We start from the raw sequence: 25,357 nt of genomic DNA, 5'->3' as shown, positions 1-25,357 counted from the left end.
TTCTTTCTTTCTTTCTTTCTTTCTTTCTTTCTTTCTTTTTCTTTTTTTTTTCTTAATGGCTTGCCTGGACTAATTCTGTAGAGTCTGTCTTCACAGAATGCACAGTGTGTAACCCACTGATATTTCTCTTCAGTTTTTAAAAAATTCTTTTTATTTTTAAGCCTGGCTTCCTAGGTGTCCTACCTGGGGTCAGGATAGCTTAGTGGTCAGCCAATGCTTTTTTAGAGGCTGTCCTGAAGCACCTTGGGCTGGTATTGTCTTCCATGGTTTGTTGATGGAATTGTGTGTGGGTCAGGCAGCAAATTCAAAGTTCAGGGAGTTTACAGGTCTTACCTGATTTTTACTTTCTGCCAGGCTTTCTCATGTGTCCTCTGTGTCCATGCAAGTTTTCACCTTCAACCAGGCAAATGTAGATAACTAGGACCCTCTCCGGTACCCTGAGCTTGAGTGCAGCCTTGCACATATGCATGGCCTTCTAGATCACCAGGGAAATGAGGGAGCTTATCAAGTCCCATTATGGCTGTCTTGTTTTCTGGATCTCTCTGGCTAAACTTTTGGCAGGCCTGCTGTTCTGTTGCTTCTTGCCCCAACCAATACTGTGACCTCAGGTAACTGTGATGTGTTTTTCCCTGATCTAAGGAGTTTGCTTTTGTTTTCAATACCCCTGGGCATAGGACTTTTTTGTGCTCATTCCTGAACAAGTAATTCCCCTCTAGCAGCCAAGTTGTTAGTTTTTATGGCTTGTCTTGCCCTGCCCTTGTAAAATCAGCTCCACTGGAGCTGGGAAGGAGGGGGGTGGGATGTGAACAGCCTCAGGCTGAAGCACCATAGATTCCCACTGTTCTTACTCAAGGTTCAATAGGTTTTCTTGAACACTTCTCAATTTATTTAATTTTTGTCTATTTCCAGAGTCCTGGGATGGTTGTTTTGACAATTTTCTACAGTTGTATTGTTGTCTGGGGTCGGGGGGAGAGGATTTGCTGAGCCCCTTACTCTGCCATTCCCAAAGTCCTGCCTAATTTATATTTTAAAAGATCATTCTAATAGCAGTGGAGGTGGTGGGTGGTGGGGAAACTGGTGGTCGGGAGTGTAGGATTTTACTCAGTAGTACTTTGTTATCTGTAAACAGGAAAGGAAAATATAAATAGCTGGGTTGTTTTGTTGGGAGGGGGGATTGGCAGAATAGGTGTGGTGGAAAATCAAGGGGTTAGGAGAACTGAGAGTGCTGGTGACTGTCATCGAAGCCTCACTGTCCCTGGGATCTCTCCTAGGTAGAGAAGGAAGTGAAGTTCAAAGGGACATGGTGGCCTTGGAGAATAGGTAAAAGGGCTGATGAATTAAAGGCCTTGAAAGAGTCAAAGCGTAAATTTAAGGAGTGTAAGATATAGGAGAGGTAGGAAAACAAGTAGTTCTGAGAGAAGACTTGGCGTTTGGTTTTAGAGGTAGAACCATTCCAGGTGTCACTACAGAAAGAAATGATTGAAACAGTTGAGATGAAGAACTTAGAATAGACTATCTCAAGGAGCTGTGAAATTTGGATGTTAGATCATCAAGGGGGCTGATGAAGGCTTTCAAGATGAAAAGGTGAAAAGAAAGTAGTTAGTATTAAAGTCCTCGGTAAATGTAGGGGGAAGACCTGGAAGTTGACATTTAACATTGAAAGGGTGATAAAATTGAGTAGTATGGACTTTGAGGAAAGAAGGGCTGTTGAGGGAAGATAGTGAAATAATACTTTGGGGATCCAGTAAAGAAGACATGAGAAGATGCTAACCTGATCTTGACTTATGGGAAGGGGTGAGTGAAGGAAAATAAGCACCCTCCCATTAAGAGCTCTGCAAAGGAGGGGCGCCTGGGTGGCTCAGTTGGTTAAGCGACTGCCTTCGGCTCAGGTCATGATCCTGGGGTCCCGGGATCGAGTCCCACGTCGGGCTCCCTGCTCAGCGGGGAGTCTGCTTCTCCCTCTGACCCTCTTCCCTCTTGTGCTATCTCTCATTCTCTCAAATAAATAAATAAAATCTTAAAAAAAAAAGAGCTCTGCAAAGGAAACAGTGGAATTTGGGACACCCAGAATTAAGAAGAGGAGATGGAAGCTCGGTGCATGAGCAAGAACAAAAGTGAGAATGGTTTAGGAATTGGTGGATAGTTTGGGTTTTTTGTTTGTTGGCTTGTTTGTTTTGCTTAAGTATAGGGTGCAGTTAGGGGTATAATAGGAGATAATATTGGAATCTATGTGATTAGTTTGAATCTAAAATATAACTAGGGTCATTATTGTTTAAAATTTTATTAGTCAGATGGTATACTAAGGAAACTTTTTGAAGTTACTTTGTTTAGATCTTACAGAAATTTTGGACCTGGTATTGGTAGCTGGGAAGTAATTTGACAGCTTTGGAATATTTTGACTGCAACAAATGGGAAATAGGGGTATATTTGATAAGTCATTAATGCCACCATTGGAATTGAAACTGACTAAGGATCACAATTTTGATAGGAATGTGTCTAGTAGGTGGTGATGAATTTTGGCCTTTTTGTAATTAGAAACTTGGAGACTTAAAAATGTGTTGATTTTTTTTTTGAATACTCTTTTTCCATTCTTTTCTAGAACCATCTGAAACCCACAATATTTAGAAGACTGTGTAGGATCTGCTTAGTGTGAGGGTTTTGATCTCAGTTGCCCTGACTCTATTCAATATGATTGTGTCTATGTCTTGGTAAGATATTTAGCTAGAAGCATAGGAGAAGAGAAAATGTAAAGTGAAAATGTGACTGAATTGGAGACCTAGAGTTCCAGTTACGAAAACCTTAAGAAGATTAACTGCTGTGATGGTAATCTGGCACATATTCAGTTCTAGCTATCATTTGTTGTGAATTGAAAGAACATTGAAATAATTGGATGTTGAGGTGCATAATTGCTGGCAATGGGTTGGAGGAGGGGAGTTGGTTAGCTGGCAAGGAGCCTTAGAGCTGTTTTTATATTAATGCTGTATATTTGGTATTGGTCGATAACAGGAGAAAAATTATTTATGATCATGCTGGGGACTTATTACATTGATTTCTACTCTGTAATAATACGAAAGAGTTTAGTGGTTACTCTTACCGATGTAATATTTCTTTTTTTTTTTTTTTGTCATTCTAGCAGCCATCAGAAAAGCGATCACAAAAGAGCTATTGCCTTTTCATCTCTTCATCATTTGTGACCTGGGATATTGAGCTCTTGGGCTGGTAGAATTCCAGTTCATGAGGCAATCTGTGTCATTCTGGTCTAGCCAGGTGAGTAGTCCCTATGGGCTAGTTTCTTGTTCTCTAGAAAAGAACAAGAAAGAAAAAAAAAAGCAAAGAAATGTAATATGGAAAAATAGAGATATGAATCTTAGGCCCTAGAGGAGAAGCTAAGGCCTGGGCCGTAAGCAGCAAAACAGGCGGAGAGGACCCTGGGGGTTATGTACAAGTTCGGTAGTGTGGTATTCATGAAATAGAAACACCGAGAATGAAGTCTGTTTTGGGACCTGGCTTGGCTTCAAGAATGAGGAAACTTAGATTGAAGTGCAATAAAAATATCTATGAAGGCAAGATTAAATAGGAAGGAAGTATGCTTTGAAGTTAAAATGGATTGAAATTGAATTGTAACGAAGTGTCTTTTTCCGATGAAATATGAAATATTAGCTATATAGAGATGAGAATGATATTGTGAAGATCTCATTAATATTTTTTTAATTTTATTTATTTATTTGAGAGAGAGAATGAGAGAGAGAATGAGAGAGAGAGCACATGAGAGGGGGGAAGGTCAGAGGGAGAAGCAGACTCCCCACCGAGCAGGGACCCCGACGCGGGACTCGATCCAGGGACTCCAGGATCATGACCTGAGCGGAAGGCAGTTGCCTAACCAACTGAGCCACCCAGGCGCCCAGATCTCATTAATATTTTAGAGTTAAGAGAATGAATCCTGGCTCTTTGACTTACTAGCTGTGTGTTCATGGGAAAATTACTTATCTTCTCCAAGCTCAGTTTCTTTACCTATCAGATAGATTAAGGATACTGACATGGTTGTTGTAAGAGTTAAATGAAAAAATATATAACGTGTATCGTATAATGCCCGGCACATACTTAGAGCTCAGTACATAGTCACCATTATCAGGCAGTGGAAGGGAGAGTTAACGAGATGGATGTTCAATAATGAGATGAATTATTTTTCACAGGTAGGTGTGCAATTAGTTATTTCTTGTCAGAGCAGCTTGCAGCAAGTTGTTTCAGGGTCAGAATCTCTTGGAGATCAGGCTACAATGAGTGCTAATTAGGCCAGTTTGAAGGAGGGTGACTTCCTCTGTTTCCTGAGTTGGTAACAAATTAGGTCTCCTCTGCACTCTCTTTTCAGGATAGCGCTTTTAACATTAGCATTTTTCGTTAGATTTACCATTAGTGTTTTTAACACTTTTGTTTGTTTGACTGGGATCTTGAATTCGGAGGAAGATGGCGTAATGGTGGACAGGTTAGGTAGCCAGGCCATGCTAGCTGGAAACAGAGAAGATGGTAAGAGTGTAAAAAGGTAAAGATTTCTCCATAGTTAGTGTGGATCACCTTCTGGATTGAAATTTTTAAGGATTTTATTTATTCATTTGTCAGAGAGAGAGAGAGCACAAGCAGGGGGAGCAGCAGGGAGAGGGAGAAGCAGGCTCCTGCTGAGCAGAGAGCCCAACATGGGGCTCCATCCCAGGACCCTGGGATCATGACCTAAGCTGAAGGCAGACGCTTAACCGACTGAGCCACCCAGGCGCCCCCTGGATTAAATTTTATCAGCTCACTTGTCCGGGTAGAGCGAAGCGGAATGCCTGGAGTTGAAACGTCACAGGGAGCCTACAACAGAGGTCCTGATGAGGCTCTCTGGCCAGCTTACTCAAGTTAAGGAGGAGGAGGAGGTAGGCTTTTCAGTCTAGATAGCGAAGGAGGACATGAACTGTACTTTTTATGGACCTAGTTTTCTTAGGCCTAAAAAGGAGCCATGGAAGAGAAAGTTTAAAGGTACAGGATTTTTGTTGTTATTTCACATTCTGTTTGAACAGTCTCTGATTTACTTTTTTTTCTCTTTTAAGTGGGCTTTATTTTTAGAGGAGTTTTAGGTTCATATCGAATAGACCTGAAAGTACAGAAAGTTCCCATATGCCCCCTGCCCCCTCACCCCAGCCTCCCTCACGATCAACATATTTGTTACAATCAAGGAGCCTACACAGACACATTGGTATCATCCAAAGTCCATAGTTTACTTTAGGGTTCACTCTTGGTGTTGTACATTCTATGGATTGTGATGTATAATGACATATATCTACCATTACTGTATTAGAAAGAATAGTTTCAATGCCCTAAAAATCCTCTGTTGCTCTGACTATTCATCTCTCTCTCCTCCTTAACCCCTGGCAACCACTGATTTTTTTACTGTTTCCATAGTTTTTGTTTTGTTTTTTTGTGGTTTTGGTGGACGGTGTTTTGGTTTTGTTTTGTTTGTTTGTTTGTTTTTAGTAATCTCTTTGGCCAACATGAAGCTCGAGCTCACCACCCCCAAATCAAGAATCACATGCTCTGCTGACTGAGCCAGCCAGGTGCCCCTGTTTCCATAGTTTTGATCTGGTTTTTAAAAGCAGCTTTATTGAGGTATAATTCACACACCACATAATGCACCCATTTAAAGTATACAATTCAATTGTATAATTCAATGTATTGATCTTTTCAAAGAACCAGCTTTTGGTTTCTTTGATTTTCTCTATTGATTTCCTATTTTCAGTTTTATTAATTTCTATTCTAATTCTTAGTATTTCTTTTCTTCTGCTTGGATCAAACATGCTCTTCTTTTTCTAGTTTTCTAAGGTGGAAACTTAGATTATCAATTTTATTTATTTATTATAAATATTTTTAAGGATTTTATTTATTTGTTTGTTTATCAGAGAGAGAGAGAGGGAGAGCGAGCACAAGCAAGGGGGAGCGGCAGGCAGAGGGAGAGGGAGAAGCAGGCTCCCCGCTGAGCAAGGAACCCGATGTGGGACTGGATCCTAGGATCCTGGGATCGTGACCTGAGCCAAAGGCAGATGCTTAACTGACTGAGCCACCCAGGCATCCCAGATTATCAATTTTAGATCTTTCTTCTTTTCTTTCTTTTTTTTCAACAGTTTATTTATTTATTTAGGTAATCTGTACACTCAACATGGGGCTCAAACTCACAACCCCGAGATCAAGAGTTGCATGCTCCTCTGGCTAAGCCAGTCAGGTGCCCCCTTCTTTTTTTTTTTTTTAAGATTTTATCCATTTGTCAGAGAGAGAGAATGAGCACAAGCAGGGGGAGCAGCAGGTAGAGGGAGAAGCAGGCTCCCCGCTGAGCAAGGAGCCTGATGTAGGACTCCATCCCAGGACCCTGGGATTATGACCTGAGCCGAAGGCTGACACTTATCCCACTGAGCCACTCAGGCATCCCAGTTCTTTTCTAATACATGCATTCAATGCTATAAATTCCCCTCTGAGCTCTGGTTTTGCTGTACTCCACACATTTCAATAAGCTGTGTTTTCATTTTCATTTAGTGAAAATATTTTCCTAATGTCTCTTAGATTTCTTCTTTGACTTATGTGTTATTTAGAAGTGTGTTTAATCTTCACATATTTTGGGATTTTTCCGATTATCTTTTTGTTATTGATTTCTGGTTTAATTCCACTGCCGCCTGACAAAAGAAATTGAATGAATCCTATTCCTTTAAATTCTGTTCTTTAAATTGTTAACGTGTGTTTTATGGCCCAGAATGTGATCGGTCCCGGTTAATGTTCCCTGTAAGCTTGCAAAGGACATGTAATCTGCTGTTGTGGGATAAAGCAGTCTACAGATATCAATTATATCCAGTTGATTGCTGGTGCTATTGAGTTCAACTATATCCTTATTGATGTTCTGATTGCTGCATCTGTCCATTTCTGATAGAGGGGTGTTGAAGTCTCCAGTGAAGATCCTAGACTCATCTATTTCTTCTGAAATGCTATTAGTTTTTGCCTCATATAATTCGATGCTCTCTTGTTAGGTGCCTACACGTTAAAGATTGTTATATCTTCTCGGAGAAGTGACCTTTTATCATTATGCAATGCTCATCTTTATCCCTGATACCTTTCCTTGTTTTGAAGTCTGCTCTGTATGAAATTCATTTAGCTGCTCCTGCTTTCTTTTGATTGTTAGCATGGCCTATTTTCCTCCATCCATTTACTTCTTTTTTTTTTTTTTAAAGATTTTATTTATTTATTTGAGAGAGAGAATGAGAGATAGAGAGCACGAGAGGGAAGAGGGTCAGAGAGAGAAGCAGACTCCCTGCTGAGCAAGGAGCCTGATATGGGACTCGATCCCGGGACTCCAGGATCATGACCTGAGCCGAAGGCAGTCGCTTAACCAACTGAGCCACCCAGGCGCCCTCCATCCATTTACTTCTAATCTATATGTCTATATTTAAGGTGGGTTTCTGGTAGACAACATACAGCTGGATCTTGTTTTCTGATCCACTCTGACAATCTCTTTTAATTGGTACATTTAGACCATTAACATTAACATGATAATATTTACCATATTTGTTAGTGTTTTCTGTTTGTTACCCTTGTTATTTTTTCCTCTACTCTTCTTTTGCCTTTTGTGGTTTTAACTGAACATTTTATATGATTCCATTTTGTATCCTTTCTTAGCATATCGATTGTACTGCTTTTTTTTTTACCTTTTTTTAGTGGTTGCTCTAGAGTTTTCCATATACATTTACAACTAATCCACGTCATGTCCACTTTTCAAATAAGAAAATAACAACACTGTACCACCTCACAGGCAATGTGCGTACCTTGTAATAACAAAATAATCTTAATTCTTCCCTCTCATCCTTTGTATCAATGCTGTCTTTCATTTCACCTATGATAAGCATATACACACATGCACACAGGCAATACACACACACAAGCATACATAATTGAATACATTTTTGCTCTTATAATTTTGAGCAAACTGTTGTCTATTAGATTAAGAATGAGAAAGGTTTCTTCTGTTCCTTTTTTTTTCTTCTCCTGGTATTCCTGTTATGAATATATTATACTTTTTTTGTTTACCCACAGTTCCTAGATTATCAGTCCCCTTTTCTTAAGAAAGTCTTTTTCACTTCAGTTTTCATTTCTGCAGGTTTCTATTGAGTTATTTTCAAGCTCAGAGATTCTTTCCTCAGCCATGTCCAGTCTACTAATGAGCCTGTTAAAGGCATTCTTCATTTGTGTTAATAGTGTTTTTGATCGCCAGCAATTCTTTTTGATTCTTTTTTAGAATTTCCATCTCTCTGCTAAAATTTCTTATCTGTTCTTGCATGTTATCTTGCATGTTATGCCTCTAGCATATTAATCATAATTGTTTTAAATTTATGGTCTGAGGGACACCCGGGTGGCTCAGTCCTTAAAGGTCTGCCTTCGGCTCAGGTCCTGATCCCAGGGTCCTGGGGTCCAGCCCCATATTGGGCTCCCTGCTCAGCGGGAAGCCTGCTTCTCCCTCTCCCACTCCCCCTGCTTGCGTTTCCTCTCTTGCTGTCTCTCTCTCTGTCAAATAAATAAATAAAATCTTTAAAAAAATAAATAAATAAACTTATGGTCTGATAATTCCAACACCTGGGTCTGGTTCTGATGTTTGCTCTGTTTCTTCAAACTGTATTTTTTTGTCCTTTGGTATGCCTTGTAATTTTTTGGGGGAAACCAGACATGATGTGCTAGGTAAAAGGAACTTTGGTAAATAGGCCTGTAGTAATGTACTGGTAAAGTTTGGCGGGAGGGGAAGCATTTTATAGTCCTATGATTAGGCCTCCATTTTTCAGTAGCCTCTGCCCCTGGGCTGTGAACTTGTGTCTCTCAGTTTTTTTCTTCTACCCCTCAGGTGATACAGGGTGGATAGAGGGCTCAGGATTTGGGTATTTCCCTGCCCCCAGGTTGGTTATGCTCTGATAAAACCCCAATAGGTTAGGCGGCCATAAAGTAGTTTCTCTTGAGGGCAGGCCTTGTTAGGTAGAACAGAATGGTCTGGCATATTTTAGAATGATTATTTTCCTCTCCTCTTGCTGGAATCCTGAGGAGATTTCTCATTAGTCTTCCTTATAAGAATCTGGAGGTAAAACTCATAAAATCATGGGGGTCCCCATGACTGGGTCTCCCTGAATTTTTTTTTAAGATTTTATTTATTTATTTGACAGAGAGAGAGAGACAGCAAGAGAGGGAACACAAGCAGGAGGAGTGGGAGAGGGAGAAGCAGGCTTCCCGCCGAGCAGTTAGCCTGATGCGGGGCTCGATCCCAGGATCCTGGGATCATGACCTGAGCCGAAGGCAGATGCTTAACGACTGAGCCACCCAAGCACCCTCCCTGAATTTTTTTTAAAGATTTATTTATTTATTCTAAAGAGAGAAAGAGAGAGAAAGCAAGCATGGTGGGGAGGGGCAGAGGAAGAGAGAATCTAAGCCAACTCTGTGCTGAGCGTGGAGCCCAACGTGGGGCTCAGTCCCACAACCCCGAGATCACTACCTGAGCCAAAACCAAGAGTCCGCCGGTTAACTGACTGCACCACCCAGGTGCCCCGTCTTCCTGGTTTTTTTTTTTTTTTTTATCTCTCAGGCTTGTCTACTCTGAGCCTCCAGCATTTCATCAATTATAGTTCATATTTTTCTATGCCAGTACTGGTTCTTGCAGAGGTTTCTTCTCTGAAGAATTATGATTCTCTGTGTCTGCCTTTCTCTCCAGTTTTGGGAACAGTGGTTTGCCTTGTGACCTTACTTTTCTGACAGATCTAGGAAGAGTTGTTGATTTTTTTTTTTGAAGATTTTACTCATTTATTTTAGAGAGAGACACAGAGAGCACAAGAGAGAGCGAGCACAAGCAAGGGAGAAGGGCAGAGGGAAAAGGAGAAGCACAGCAGGGAGCCCAATGCGGGGCTCAATCCCAGGGCCCCCCGGATCATGACCTGAGCTGAAGGCAGATGCTTAACAGATTGAGCCACCCAGGTGCCCTGAGTTGTTGACTTTTCAGTTTGTTAAGCTTTTTACTTGTTAGGACGGAGTGGTGACTTCTAAACTCCTTACATTCCAGACTGGAAATTGGAAGTCTCTTTCGTCAGGTTTTTGTTTTTTTTTTTTTTTTCTGAGAGAGAGAAAGGGAGAGAAGAGAGCACGTGAGCGGTGGGGGAGGGGAGGGCCAGAGGGAGAGAGAGATTCTTAAGCAGGCTCCATGCCAGCGCAGAGCCTGACGCGGGGCTCAATCTCATGACCCTGAGATCATGACCTGAGCTAAAATCAAGAGTTGGGGCTTAACCAACTGAGCCACCCAGGCACCCCTCATTTGTCAATGTTTTAACTGGACTATTTGTCTTATTATCAAGTTGTAAGAATTTATATACTAGTGCTTTAACATATATATATATATATAATTTGCAAATATTTTCTCTCATTCTGTGAGTTGTCTTTTCACTTTTTTTTCTGTTGCTCCCTGGAAGTTTAATACCTTCTTTCCTCATTGTCCTGGAGAAGCTCTACCTTTGCCTCTGAATTTGTTATTTTTTCCTCATATCTTTGAACCACTTTCTATACCAACACTTTTTGATGAGCTGTCATCTCTCAAACAAGATCTGATGGCAGGAACTGGGGAATTTTTGCCTTCCATGTGTTTGATAACTTCTTTTTTTTATGTTTTGTGACATAACAGTCACTGAGGTCCTTGGGTTAGGGAGCCAACATTCAGGACACATGGTGTGGGCACAGATTTAGAACTGGGAGGGTCTAATACCTCTCATTTTTTGACTCTTTACAGGAGGGAGAGTAAAATACAACTTATTGTCTAAATAAATCATCCTCTGTGACGCCTGGGTGGCTCAGCTGGTTAAGCGACTGCCTTCGGCTCAGGTCTTGATCCTAGGGTCCTTGGATGGAGTCTCATATTGGGGGGGGTCCTTGCTCAGCGGGGAGCCTGCTTCCCCCTCTGCTTGCCTCTCCCCCTGCTTGTGTTCTCTCTCTGTCTCTCTCTGACAAATAAATAAATAAAATCTTTAAAAAAAATAAATCATCTTCTGATTCTCCCCAAGTAAATTTTTATGCTTGAAAACATTGTTTCCCTGCTGAACTGTGGGGCTCGAACTCATGACCCTGAGATCAAGAGTTATGTGCTCTTCCGACTGAGCCAGCCAGGCGACCCTGAATTGCCTTTTTACAAGTGTGGCTGAGGTACCTGTGCACTGCTTTCCCTAAGCAGTTATTCTCATAACTAAAGTAGTGTCTCAGATGTGTTTTATATTCTCCCCAAGCATTCTAAAATTTGGGCGTGTGAGATTACCTTCAAGGATAAAGTAGATAAGCTGATTGCATTTGGAGAGATCTTTTTCATAGTCCTGGGTGTCTTAGGCTTAAAAACTATAAGAAAATTAATTTAGGGGTGCCCGGGTGGCTCAGTTGTTAAGCGGCTGCCTTCGGCTCCAGTCATGATCCCAGGGTCCTGGGATGGATCCCCGCATTGGGCTCCCTGCTCCGCGGGAAGCCTGCTTCTCCCTCTCCCACTCCCCCTGCTTGTGTTCCCTCTCTTGCTGTGTCTCTCTCTATCAAATAAATAAAATCTTAAAAAAATTAATTTAGATGCAGTTTATACCTATGACTTCTTTATCCTCCTGTTCAAGCTCTTCAGTCCCTGTTTATATTGAGGATTTCATTTCTTATCTTCCTGGAATCTGGCTGGCATGGACTGTCTTGCCATGGATCCTTTAACTGATGAAGGGGGAGAATCTTTTTACTCTCTTGATATGTCCTTGGAAGCTCCGAAGTTTTGAATTTTGGTTAAGTACAGCATACCCATTTTTTCCTTTGGTTACTTGTGTTTTGGTATCATACCTATGAATTCATCACCCAATCCAAAGTAATGAAGATTTACACTTATATTACATTGAGGTCTTTGATCCATTTTGAGTTAATTTTGTCTATGATGTGAGGTAAGGATCCAACTTCATCTCTTGCTTGTGGCTATCCTTGTGTCCTTTGAATTTCCATATGAATTTTAGGTTCAGCTTGTAAATTTCTGCAAAGAAATAACCTTAAGGAATTTCCTTAAATTCATTTTTGGATTGTTTTTTGCAAGTGTGCAAGTATATAGAAATACCACCAATTTTTGTATATTTATCTTATATACTGCACCCCTACTGAATCCATTTCTTAGTACTAATAGTTTTTTAGTGGATTTCTTAGGATTTTCTACATACAAGACAATGTCATCTACAAACAAAGATACTTTTACTTCTTTTTTTTTTCCAGTCTGGATGCCTTGCATTTCTTTTTCTTGCCTAATTGCCCTGGCTAGATCCTTCAGTATGATGTTGAATACAAGTGGCAAGAGTAGACATATTTGTTTTGCTCCTGAGCTTAGGGAAAAGCTTTCAGTCTTTCACCATTAAATACTATGTTAGCTGTGGGTTTTTCATAGATGTCCTTTACCAAGTTGAGGAAGTTCCCTTTGCTCCTACTTTACTGAGTGTTTTATCATAAAGAGGTTTTGAAGTTTGTCAGTTTAATGTGTCTATTGAGATGATCATGTGGTTTTTGTTCTTTATTCTTTTGATTTGGTGTTTTACACTAATTGGTTTTTGGATGTTAAACCAACATGTTCTTGGGAAAACCTTACTTGGTTGTGGTTTATAATCCTTTTTAGTTTGTGTGTGTGTGTGTGTGTGTGTGTGTGTGTGTGTGTGTGTGTGTGTGTCTATAGTCATGAGAGATTCTGGTCTGTCATTTTCTTGTCCAGCAATGTCTTTGGTTTTGATATCAGGGTAATACTAACCTCATAGAGCAAGTTAGGAAGTGTTCTCTGATTTATTTATTTGTTTGTTTGTTTGTTTATTTATTTATTTATTGGAAGAGTTTGTGAAGAATTGGTATTAACTCTTAAGTGTTTGGTAGAATTCACTAGTGAAGCCATCTGTGTCTGGGCTTTTCTTTGTGGGAACATTTTGATCACTACTTCAATCTTTTTACTTATTTAGATGTATTCAGATTTTTTTATTTCTTCTTGAGTCATTTTAGTTACTGTGTGTTTTCTAGGGATTTGTCCATTTCATCTAGGTTATCTAAACTGCCTACTAATCATTTTTGTATTTCTAATGTGAGTAGTGTGATTTCCCACTTTCATTCCTGATTTTAGTAATTTGAGACTTTTTTCCTTATCAGTCTAGCTAGAGGTTTGGCAGTTTTGTTGATCTTTTCAAAGAATCAACTTTTGATTCATTGATTTTTCTCTGTTGTTTTTCTGATCTCTATTTTATTGTATTACAGTTTCATCCTTATTATTTTCTTTTTTTCTATTTGCTTTGGGTTTAGTTTGCTCTTCTTTTTCCAGTATCTTCAAGTGGAAGGTTAGGTTGCTGATGTGAGCTCTTTCTTTTTTTAATGTAGGCATTTATATCTATACAATTCCTTGTAAACACTGCTTTAGTGGCAACCTGAAGTTTTGGTATGTTGTGTTTACATTTTTACTCACCTTATAGTATTTTCTAATTTCCCTTGTGATTTTTATTTGAACCCTTGCTTTTCCAGGAGTGCCTTGTTTAATTTCCACGTATTTGTTAATTCCCCAAACTTCTTTGTTATTAATCTCTAATTTCACTCCAGTGTGATCAGAGAATATAGTTCATACAATTTCCATCATTTTAAATTTACTGAGGCCTGGGGGCGCCTGGGTGGCTCAGATGGTTAAGTATCTGCCTTCGGCTCAGGTCATGATATCAGGGTCCTGGGATTGAGTGCCACATCGGGCTCCTTGCTTAGCAAGGAGCCTGCTTCTCCCTTTGCCTGCCACTTCCCCTGCTTATACTCTTCCTCTCTCTCTCTCTCTCTGGCAAATAAATAAATAAAATCTTTAAAAAAAATTTACTGAGGCCTAGCATATAGTCAGTTCTGGAGAATGTTCCATGTGCATTTCAGAGGCATGGGCATTCTTTTGTTGTTGGATGTGGCATTCTGAAGAGGTAAGTTAGGTCTCATTGGTATATAGTATTGTTTAAGTCTTCAGTTTCTTTTGTTGCTCTTCTGTCCTGTTGTTCTATCCATTATTAAAAGTGAGATATTGAAGTCTCCAGCTATTATTGTTGAATTGTCTATTTATCCCTTAAATTCTGTCAATTTCTGCTTCACATATTTTGGGGTTCTTTTGTTAGGTGTATATATATTTTAATTGTTATATAGTCCTGCTAGTTTTATTATTATAAAATGTCCTTCTTTATCTCTAGTAACATTTTTTCTTTTTTTTTTTAAGTTTTTTTTTAAGTAATCTCTACACGCAACGTGGGGCTCAAACTTACAACCCTGAGATTGAGAGTCACATGCTCTACTGACTGAGCCAGCCAGGTGCCCCAGTAACATTTTATTCTTAAAGCCCATTTTGTCCAATATTAGTCCAGCAGTTCCAGCTTTCTTATGGTTGCTGTTTGTGTGGTATATATTTTTCCATCCTTTTGCTTTCAACCTATTTTTATCTTTAATCTAGTGTTTCTCCTGCAGATAGCATGTAGTTGGATCTTGTTTTTTTAATCCATCTGACAATAACTGCCTTTTGATTGGATTGTTTAATCTATTCACATTTAATGATATTATTGATATAGTTGGATTATATCTGCCATTTTAGTTTTTATTTTCTCTATGGTTCATCTCTGTTTTTGTTTCTCCAGTCTTCCTTTTCTACTTCGTTTTGTATTGTGAATATTTTCTAGTGTAACACTTTCTTTTTTAAAAATGAATTTTTATTTTATTTACTAATAATAGTCAGAATTTCATCTTAAAAAGATAATTGTTTTGGGTGGGAATGAAGAGCCTTGGCCAAGATCCAAGGCTGGGAGACTGATGAGGATACAATTGTTATATCATGTACAAGATGATGAGGGCCTAAACTAGGGCAGTTGTAGGGTTGGAGAGGATGGATTCTAGAGATCTTCAGAAAAGTAGAATAAAACCTTAGTGAAAGGGGCACCTGGCTGGCTCAGTTGGGTGAGCATGTTAACTCTTGATCTTGGGATCATGAGTTCAAGCCCCACGTTGGGCATAGAGCTGACTTAAAAAAAACCAAAACCTTAGTAGGAAATAAGATGTGTATGTTCGTAGCAGCACTGTTGAGTAAGAGGATGACTTGCAGGTTTCTGGCTTGACCTAGGAGGAAAATGGCACTACCAACTGAGATATGGGATATAGGAGGAACAGGGTTGGTAGTGAGGGTGACAATAAGTTCACTTTCAGGTATGTTTAGGAGCATTTAAGAAGAGGCATTAATCAGGTAATAGGATATGAGATTTTGAAGTTCAGGGGAGAGATGAAGACAGGAAGTAGACATTTGAAAACTGTTAGCACTTAGGTAATTGTTAAAAGCATGGAATTTATGAAGATTGCTTAGGGTGATTAAAACAAGAGGGATAGGCTAAGGTTGGTTCCTAAGGGAATGTTTAGAGGTTGGGTTAAGGAATACCCTAGAAAGGAGATTTCTATCCTTGATTCTTTTTTTTTTTTTTGGTCTTATTTACACATTTTCTATGAGAAATCTCATCTATACCAATGACTTAAAGTACCTTTTTTTCAAGATCCATCTTAGTATTTCTTTCTTTTTTAAAAAAAATTTAATCACCCAGTGCTCATCATAACAAGTGCACTCCATAATCCTCATCACCTATTTCACCCATGCCCCCCACCTCCCCTCTGGTAACCATCAGTTTATTCTCTACAGTTAAGAGTCTGTTTCTTGGTTTGCCTCTCTTTCCCCTTTTCCCCACGCTCATTTGTTTTGTTCCTTAAATTCCACATATAAGTGAAATCATATAGTATTTGTCTTCCTTTGACTGACTTATTTCACTTAGCATAATACTCTCTAGCTCCATCCACGTCATTGCAAATGGCAAGGTTTCATTCTTTTTTATGGCTGAATAATATTCCAATGTGCATTTATACCATCTCTTCTTTATCCATTCATCAGTCAGTGGACACTTGGGCTGGTTCCATAATTTGGCTATCGTAGGTAATGCTGCTATAGGGGTGCCTGGGTGGCTCAGTCGGTTAAACTCATGACCTTCAGCTCAGGTCATGATCTTGGGGTCCTGGGATCGAGCCCTATGTCAGGCTCCCTGCTCAGTGGGGAGTCTGCTTCTCCCTCTCCCTCTGCCCCTCTCCACTGCTCATGCTCTCTCTCACACTCTCTCAAATAAATAATCTTTTTTTAAAAAAGATAATACTGCTGTAAACATCAGGGTGCATGTATCCCTTTGAATTTATGTTTTTGTACTCTGGGTAAATACCTAGTAGTGCAATTGCTGGGTTGTAGGGTAGTTCTATTTTTAACTTTTTGACGGACTGCCATACTGTTTTCCAGAGTGGCTGTACCAGTTTGCATTCCTACCAACAGTGCAAGAGGGTTCCCCTTTCTCCGCATCCTTGCCAACATCTGTTGTTTTTTGTGTTGTTGATTTTAGCCATTCTGACAGGTGTGAGGTGATAGCTCAATTGTAGTTTTTTTTTTCTTTTAAGACTTTATCTTTTTAAGTAATCTCCACACCCAGTATGGGGCTCGAACTCACAAGCCTGTGATCAAGAGTTGCATGCTCCACTGACTGAGCCAGTCCTGATAGCTCATTGCAGTTTTGATTTGCATTTCCCTGATTATTAGTGAGGTTGAGCATCTTTTCATGTGTCTGTTGGCCATCTGTAGGTCTTCTTTGGAGAAATGTCTGTTCATGTCTTCTGCCCATTTTTTAATTGGATTATTTGTTTTTTGGTGTTGAGTTGTATAAATTCTTCATATATTTTGGATACTAACCCTGTATTGGATGTCATTTGCAAATATCTTCTCCCATTCCATAGGTTGCCTTTTAGTTTTGTTGATTGTTTCTTTCACTGTGCAGAAACTTTTTATCTTGGTGTAGTCCCAATGGATTATTTTTGCTTTTGTTTTCCTTGCCTCAGGGGACCTATCTAGAAAAAAGTTGCTATAGCCAGTGTCAGAGAAATTATTGCCTGTGCTCTTTTCTAGGATCATTTTAGTATTTCTTACTGCCTAGTGGACTCTTCTCCCCTAAATGTTCCAGGCATAACACCTCAGACTTAAACTTTTTACCTCAAATAACATTAGCATCATCAACAACAATAACAAACAATGGTAGATTATATTTATTGAGCACTTACTATATGCTCAGTACTATTCTAAGTGCTTTATATATATATATTTTTAAAGATTTATTTATTTATTTTGAGAGAGTGAGAATGAGAGAGAGAGACAGAGCACATGAGAGGGGGGAGGGCCAGAGGGAGAAGCAGGTTCCTCGCTGAGCAAGAAGCCTGATGCGGGACTCGATCCCGGGACTCCAGGATCATGACCTGAGCTGAAGGCAGTTGCTTAACCAACTGCGCCACCCAGGCGCCCAGTGCTTTATATATTTTAACTCATTTTATTTCTCACAACTTGATGAAGTGGTATGTTATATTCTCCATTTTCCAGATGAGGATATTGACACATGGAAAGGCAGGTATCTGCTCAAGTCATACAGATACTAAGGGGCTGTGTCTGAATTTGAACCTCTGGCTCCAGACCCAATACTCTTAACCACTGTGCTCTACTACCTTCCTTAAACTTCCTTTTTTTAAAAAAAAAAAAATATTTATTTATTTGAGAGAGAGAGAAAGCGAGAGACAGAGCACTAGTGGAAGGGGAGAGGGAGAAGCAGGCTCCCTGTTGAGCAGGGAGCCCGATGCGGGCTTGATCCCAGGACCCCGGGACAATGACCTGAGTCGAAGGCAGATGCCCAACTGACTGAGCCACCCAGGTGCTCCCTACCTTTCTTAAACTTCTTATCCATCATATGTTCTCAGCTTCGGTGAATGTCACCATCCCTCTGGTTTTTTAAGCTAGCAAATTCAGTGTCATCTCCTTGACTTATCCCTATTCTTTATCCTGAACACTACATATACTGTTATTTTATCTGTTCTCTAGACTTTCTAATTTAAACTCTTGTTTACTTTTATTTAGACTATTACAGTAGCCACCTCTGTAGTCTTCCTGCCTCCTATCTCTTTCCTATTCTAGCTTTCTTCTACGTTGTGCTGTAGTAGCTATCTTACTGATCATTTCTTTGCTTAAAAGTCTCTGTTTGTGGGGCATCTGGGTGGCTCAGTTGGTTAAGTGTCCAACTCTTGATTTGGGCTCGGAGCATGATCTCAGGGTCCTGGGATTGAGCCCTGCATCAGGCTCCTTGCTCAACGGGGAATCTGTTTGAAGATTCTCTCTCCCTCTCCCTCTGCCCCTCCCCTGCTCATGCTTGCGTGTGCATGCATGCTCTCTCTCTCTCTCTCAAATAAAGGCCTTTTTTCATGTTCCTAAAAAAGTTAAACACAGAATTACCATATGACTCAGAAGTTTCACTCCTAGGTATATATTCAAGAGAATTGAAAACAGGTTTTCAAATGAAAACTTGTATGTGAATGTTCATAACAGCATTATTAATCATAGTCAAGAAGTGGAAACAATACATATGTCCATCAACTACTGAACAGGTAGACAAAATGTGGTATATCCAGACAGTGGAACTGTGTTCAGCCAAAACAGGGAATGAATGAAGAACTGATACATGCTACAACATGGATCAACTAAACCTAAACCTAAGTGAAAGAAGCCAGAGATAAAAGCTTCATCCTGTGTGATTCCATCTGTATGAAATACTTACAGTAGACAAATCCTTAGAGATGGAAAGCAGATTAGTGTTTGCCCAGAGCTTAGGGGTAAGAGGGCAATGGGAAGTAACTGCTTAATGGGCACATGGTTTCTATTTGAGTGATGAAGTGTTCTGAAATTAGATAATGGTGATGGTTGCACAACAAAGTGAATGTACTGGAAGCTATTGAATTGTACACCTTAAAATGGTTAAAATGGTGAATTTTATGTTATGTGAATTTTACCTCAATTTAAAAAACCCTGTTGTTTCTCTGTTACATACAGGATAAAGTTTACATTCTTTAACTTGGCATGCAAGGTCTCTAGTCTCGATACATATGCACTTCCTCTCACAAATATTCTAAACATAACAGAATGTAAAACTTCCCTTTTGTATCTCTGTTTCTTTATATATGTTGTTCCCTCGGCCTAGAATACTAGTAGTCTTCTATTCCACTAGGTAAAGTTGTACTCATTTTTGAATATCCTTCTAAAGTGTTGCCCTTATGCAAACCAAGAAATAGACTTTTTAAAAGATTATTTATTTATTTATTTATTTATTTATTTATTTATTTAGAGAGTGTGTGCTCGAGCAGAGGGAGGGGTAGAGGGAGAGGAAGAGAAAATCTCAACCCGACTCCCCGCTGAGCACAGAGCCCTACACAGGGCTCGATCTCACAACCCTGAGATCATGGCTGAGCTGAAATCAAGAGTTGGACGCTTAACCAGCTGAGCCACCGAGGTGCCCCAAGAAACAGACTCTTATCTGTAGAGAACAAACTGATGGTTACTAGGGGGGAGGTGGGCAGAGGGGTGGGTGAAATGGGTGATGGGGATTAAGGAGGGCACTTGCTTTGATGAGCACTGGGTGATGTACGGAATTGTTGAATCCCTATATTGCACACCTGAAACTAATATTACACTGTATATTAACTAACTAGGAATTTAAATAAAAACTTAAAAAAAAAGTGTTGCCATCATGTGAAGCTTTCCCTAGCTACCACAGGCACACTTAATTGTTCCCTGGTTTATGTTCCCATAGCACTTTATTTGTATTTCTGTACTAGCTCTTAGCTTAATTGTTTTGTAACTTGTCAGTTTATATATGTTTTCCATTTGATAAGTGAGTTTCAAACTTTGTTGGAGGTTATAGGTGATAGAATATAAACTGTGGACTCTTTCAAAAAATGCACATATATGCATATATTTACACAGTTCTCATGTAATTTCAGGGTCTATGAACCTCCCAAAGGACACGTACAGACCCATGTATCTTCATCAGAATCACCTAGAATACTTGTTTAAAAAGTTGATTCCCAGGTCCCACCACCAGTTACTGAATCAGGATCTTTGGAGGTGGGCCCCAAAGATTTTGAACAATTCCCCTAGGTGATACTTTTATCCACTAAACTTTGAGAACCCCTGTCCTAGTTTATGGGCCCCCACTGTGAAATAATTTTTAAGGTGAAGAGTAGATCTCATTAATCTTTGCATCTTATTGATCCTAAAATCTCATGCTATAATAAAGAATGGAACATGAAAGGGATCATTTCCAGCCATGGTGGTCAGAAAAGGAAGCAATAGGAGATGGGAATGTTTTGGCCCTTGGCAAATAGGTAGGTTTTCAGTAGGTAATGGGAAACATTGTAGGCACAGAGACAGGCAGAGGAGAGGAAGAGTGGCTAGAAAGAGCGATGTGTATTCATAGAACTGATCAGATAGTGGGAAATACAATTGAAGAAGAGGTTCATTTAGTCATTAGTTATTGCCCTCTCACAATGTACAAGACACTATGCAGCATGTTTAGCATAAAATATGAATAGGACATGGCTTTTGCTGTTAAGCAATAAAGAAAATCTTGTAGTAGGGGAAATATAAACATAGAAAATGTAATAAAGAATAACAATGGAGAGTGAGATTAGAGACATCTTCACAGAGAAGGTAATTAAATGGAGACAGCATGAGTAAGCATTTACAAAGTGTACAAGGTCAGGAAGGGCATTTCAGGAAGACATTAAATTACCCAGGCATGCTGTGGTAAAACAGTATGGCCCATTCTTGTAAATGAAAATAGAATGTATAGCTGAACTAAAGGAATGGAATAAGGAATTGATAGAAGATGAAGTTGGATAGGTAGGCAGGGGTCAGAGCACAAAAGGGCCTCGCATGCCAAACCGTGAAGTATAATTGGTAGCCACTGAAGAGCTTTAAAGGGGAAAGTGAACTGTGTTTTAGACAGCTGGTTACATTGTGAAGAATAGACTGGGTAGGAGAAAGATCAAAGGAAGGGAGACAAGTTTAGAAGGCTGTTGGAATTGTCTCAAGGGAGAAATGAGGTCCTGAACAAAAGAAAGGAAGTGATAGATTCAGAGAGGTATTTCTGAGGAATTGATAGGCCTTTGCTGACTAAGTGAATATGGCAGGTTTGAGAGGAGTTAAGGGCTTAAAGCCATTAAAGGGTATTAGAATGGCTTAAAGCCTTAAAGGGCTCTGGTGTGGGAGCCTAGGTCAATGGTGAGACCATTAACTAAGAATGAGACTATTGGTAGTAAAACAAGTTTGGAGAGTGGTGACTGTGTAATTGCTGACATTTACTGAGACCTCACTGTGTGGCAGGCACTACACTACATGAGTTTTTTAAAGATTTTATTTATTTATTGGAGAGAAGGAGAGAGAGTTCTAACTGATCTCCCTGCCTTGGCTTGCTTCCTTACAATCCATCTTCTACACTGCCACCAGTACCCATGTAATCATTTCACTCCTCTGCTTAAACCCTGCCATGAGGGGAGCCTGGGTGGCTCAGTCAGTTAAGTGTCTGCCTTCGGCTCAGGTCATGATCCTAGGACCCTGGGATCAAGCCCCACATCGGGTTCTCTGCTCAATGGGGCGCCTGCTTCTCCCTCTGCCTGCCACTCTCCCTACTTGTGCTCTCTCTCTCTGTCAAGTAAATAAGTAAAATCTTAAAAAAAAACCTTCCATAATTCCCCCCATGCTGATCTTTGTAGCCTCATCTCTTGCTACTGCCCTACATACTCCCTATATGTTAACAACATGCTGCTTGAAGTTCTCTCCAAATACCATGCTCACGCACACTGCTGTGCTTGTCTACACACTACTCCCTCTGGAACATAGCCCCTCTACCATCACATTTTTCTTCTCTATATTTCCACAACCTAGTATGCAAGGAGTAATGAAGGCAGAATTTTTTTTTTTTAAAGGAATTTGACTGTGAAGGCTGAGAATCTGTTGTCAGTAACAAATTTTGAAATCAGAGATTCTGGAGTCTACTCTCTAACATACACTGCTAGAAAGGGATCCCTACTTATACAAAACCATTCCCCAGTGTTCTGTCATGGGTCCTCCTCTGTTTTCCCTCTACTATTTCCCCCCTTTGGGATAGCATCCAGTCTTACGGCTTCAAAGACCACCTATTATAATTGAGACTAGGACATCTCTACTTCTCTTATCTCTCCCTAGTTCAGACTTTGGGAAGTTGTCCCACAGCACACTGATGCTCTGTTTTTTTGTCGTCTGGTCATTTTTTCTCTGTGTGTTTAATTTTGGATAATTTCTATCACTGTGTCTTCAAGTTCACTAATCTTTTCTTCAGTAGTATCTAATTTGATCAAGCATATTTTTTCTCAGACATTGTATTTATCATTTCTAGAAGTTTATTTTAAAAAGTATTTTATTTATTTGAGAGAGAGAAAGAGAGAAAGCAGGCACAAGCAGTGGGGGGAGGGGCAGAGGCAGAGGGAGAAGCAGACTCCCCACTGAGCAGGGAGCCTGACGTGGGGCTCAATCCCAGAACCCTGGGATCATGACCTGAGCTGAAGGCTGACACTCAACTGAGTGAGCCACCCAGGCATCCCTCATTTCTAGAAGTTTAATTTCAGTCTTTTATCTCCTCCATGTCCCTCCTCAACATGATCACATGATCAAATGATCACATTTCTTCTACATTTTTGAACAAATAGAATATATTCATAATAACTGTTTTAATGTCCTTATCTACTGATTCTATCATCTGTGTTATTTCTGGGTCTGTATTTGTTGATGGATTTTGCTCATATTTTTCTGCTTTGTATACCTGATCATTTGTTATTAGATGCAAGGCATTGTGGATTTTATATTGTTGGGTGCTGGGTTCTTTTCTTTATTGTTCCTTCAGATACTTTTGAGATTTTTTTCTAGGATATGCTTAAGTTACTCAGAAACAGCTTAATCCTTTCAAGCTTTCTCTTAAGTTTTGTTAGGCAGGACCAGAGCAACATTTAGTTTAGAGCTAATTGGTCTCCACTACTGAGGCAATATTCCCTCTTTCTCTTTCTCTCACTCTCTTTTTTTCTCTCTCAATCTCCCCTCTCCCTCTATCTCTCTCAATCTTTCTTTGAAGGTCTCTTCTTTTTGGTACTGTGCCCTGCATGTTAGCCACTTCAGCTTTCTTGAATTCTCAACTCTGTCTCCTAAACTCAGAGAGACTATGAGGCTCTAGCTAGGTTCCCTCTTTCTGAACTGTTGTCTCATAGATTTTGTACAGTTTTGCAGTTGGCCAAAGGATAAATTCAGTCCTTCTTACTCCACCATAACGAGAAGCTTAAGTCCTTACCCTTTTGAGATTAGTGTATCTACTCTGAGAAAACAGACTGTAGAAGGGCAAAAGTGGAAGCAGGGAGACTAGGCTGCTACAATAATCCAACTAGAACTGATCAACTGGGACTAGGGTGGTAGCAGTAGAAATGGAGAGAAATAGATTCTGGGTGCATTTTTATTTGTTGTTTGAGAGTAGCACATGGTTTTGTTACCACTAACACTTCTAAAACTTCAGCACAATACCTGTCCCATAATAGATGTTTATTTCTTTTTTCTTTTAAGATTTTTATTTATTTATTTGTGTGTGAGAGAGAGTGCGCACACAAGCAGGGGAGCAGCAGGCAGAGGGAGAAGCAGACTCCTCCCCGCTGAGCAAGGAGCCTGACTTGGGACTTGATCCCAGGACTCTGGGATCATGACCTGAGCTGAAGGCAGATGCTTAACTGACTGAGTCACCCAGGTGTCCTGCATAATAGATGTTTAATAAACAAAAGGCAATATGTCACCCCCACTGACTAGCTCAAAGATAAATAATGGTCACTGCCCATGAAAAACTAAAAGTCTAGTGCTGAAGAAAAGATCTGATTATGTTTCCCTTTTGGCTAAAAATCCTTTTGATGGCTCCCCATTATTTACAAAATAAAGTCAAAATTCCTCGGTACTTTATGCAACGTCCTCCTTGATGAACTTCTTTCTTTCTAGCCCATCTGCAACTGAACCCCTACTGTGCCAAACTCTCTCACTCTCATCTCACCAGACTACAAGTAAATAGGTGTTGAGGAAACAAATAAATGACATTATACAAAAATATATAGAGTTGTAATATTTTCTAGTTCCTGGTTGTATCTTAGGAAGATAATAAATTCAGAGAAATCACCATCTTACTCCAAGCCACAGCTATTTTGAATTTTTAATAATTTAGAATAGATTATTTATCCTAAGACTTGGTTCCTCTTCTCAGATATCCCATTCCTGTCTGTGGTACCACAATTCTTCCAGTCTTTTAGGTAAAAGTCTTGGCCTCATCTTTGGATACAGGGTTCAAAAACAGATCTCTCATTTATCCCATCATAATGTGTCTCATTTACACATTCTTCTTCAATGCTATTGGGGCCACTACCATCCAGGATCTCATTGCTTCATACCATGATCACCATGACAGATTTCTAGCTGGTCTCGCTTTATTGTTTCCAGTATATCTCATACAGAGCTATTGAAAAAATCTTTTTTCATCATGCCACACTCTTGCCTAAGGAAATTCAACAGCTATCTAGCTACATCAGGTGAAAACTCTTCAGTTTAATTTTGAGTTTTCTATTGTCTGCTCTCCTTTTACCAACATGATACTACCTTATTTCCTGTTACTCTCACACTTGTAACTGCCAATACTGTTACACCAATTTCCTCCTCGCTCTTCCTGGATCACACCAGGCACATTCCCGTCTCCATACCTTTCTTCATACTATTTCCTCTTCTTAGAAGGTCCTCCCATCACCTCTTTCTGTATTTAAACCCTCTCTTGCTTAATAACCCACCCTAGAAGACTATACTTTCAGGGATCATTTCTATAGTTTGTTACTAGAGAAGTTTCTCTGAACATGTAGAGTACCCGGAACCATGAGGAGGAGGTGCAGTATCCCTTCCTGAGCATGAAGCCAACTTTGGAAGCTGTCTTTGCAGCTGCCCTTTGTCATTGATGATCATTCTTCTTCTCTTTTGGAGGAGTTAGAGGGAAGGGATACTGTCTGAATGTAAATTTATAAAAAAAATAAAGAAAAAAAACCCCACCCTCGTCCCGCCTCTTCAGTGATGCCTTTTTCAATTCATGTAACCTTGAGCACATAAGTTATCTGACACTACAGATAGCTCCCAAAGTACCTGGCATTAGCACTGGGCATAAAGAACCCGAATAAGTATGTTCCCAAGCTGATGGGTATATAAATTCACAAGAACAAAATTCATTATATTTAATGAACATGAACTCAATCTCTTTCACTGTCTCCTCATTCTCTGCCTACTTCATAAATATTAGTATACTACTAC

General features: G+C 39.8%; 1 non-coding gene across 1 annotated transcript; it reads left to right on the top strand.

The window, feature by feature from the left end:
* Positions 1-24,854: 24,854 nt before the first annotated feature.
* On the top strand, positions 24,855-25,066 carry LOC112806720 (small nucleolar RNA U3). Its single transcript, XR_003203928.1, has one exon. It is a non-coding gene; the product is annotated as a small nucleolar RNA U3 (small nucleolar RNA).
* The last annotated feature ends 291 nt before the right edge of the window (positions 25,067-25,357 follow it).

The sequence above is a fragment of the Callorhinus ursinus genome, unplaced genomic scaffold (assembly GCF_003265705.2).
Source record: "Callorhinus ursinus isolate GAN/ISIS: 27379988/994484 unplaced genomic scaffold, GSC_fseal_2.0 scaffold66, whole genome shotgun sequence".
Taxonomy (NCBI): domain Eukaryota; kingdom Metazoa; phylum Chordata; class Mammalia; order Carnivora; family Otariidae; genus Callorhinus; species Callorhinus ursinus.
The sequence above is the reverse complement of the archived record's forward strand: the minus strand, read 5'-3'. Positions and strand labels throughout refer to the sequence as shown.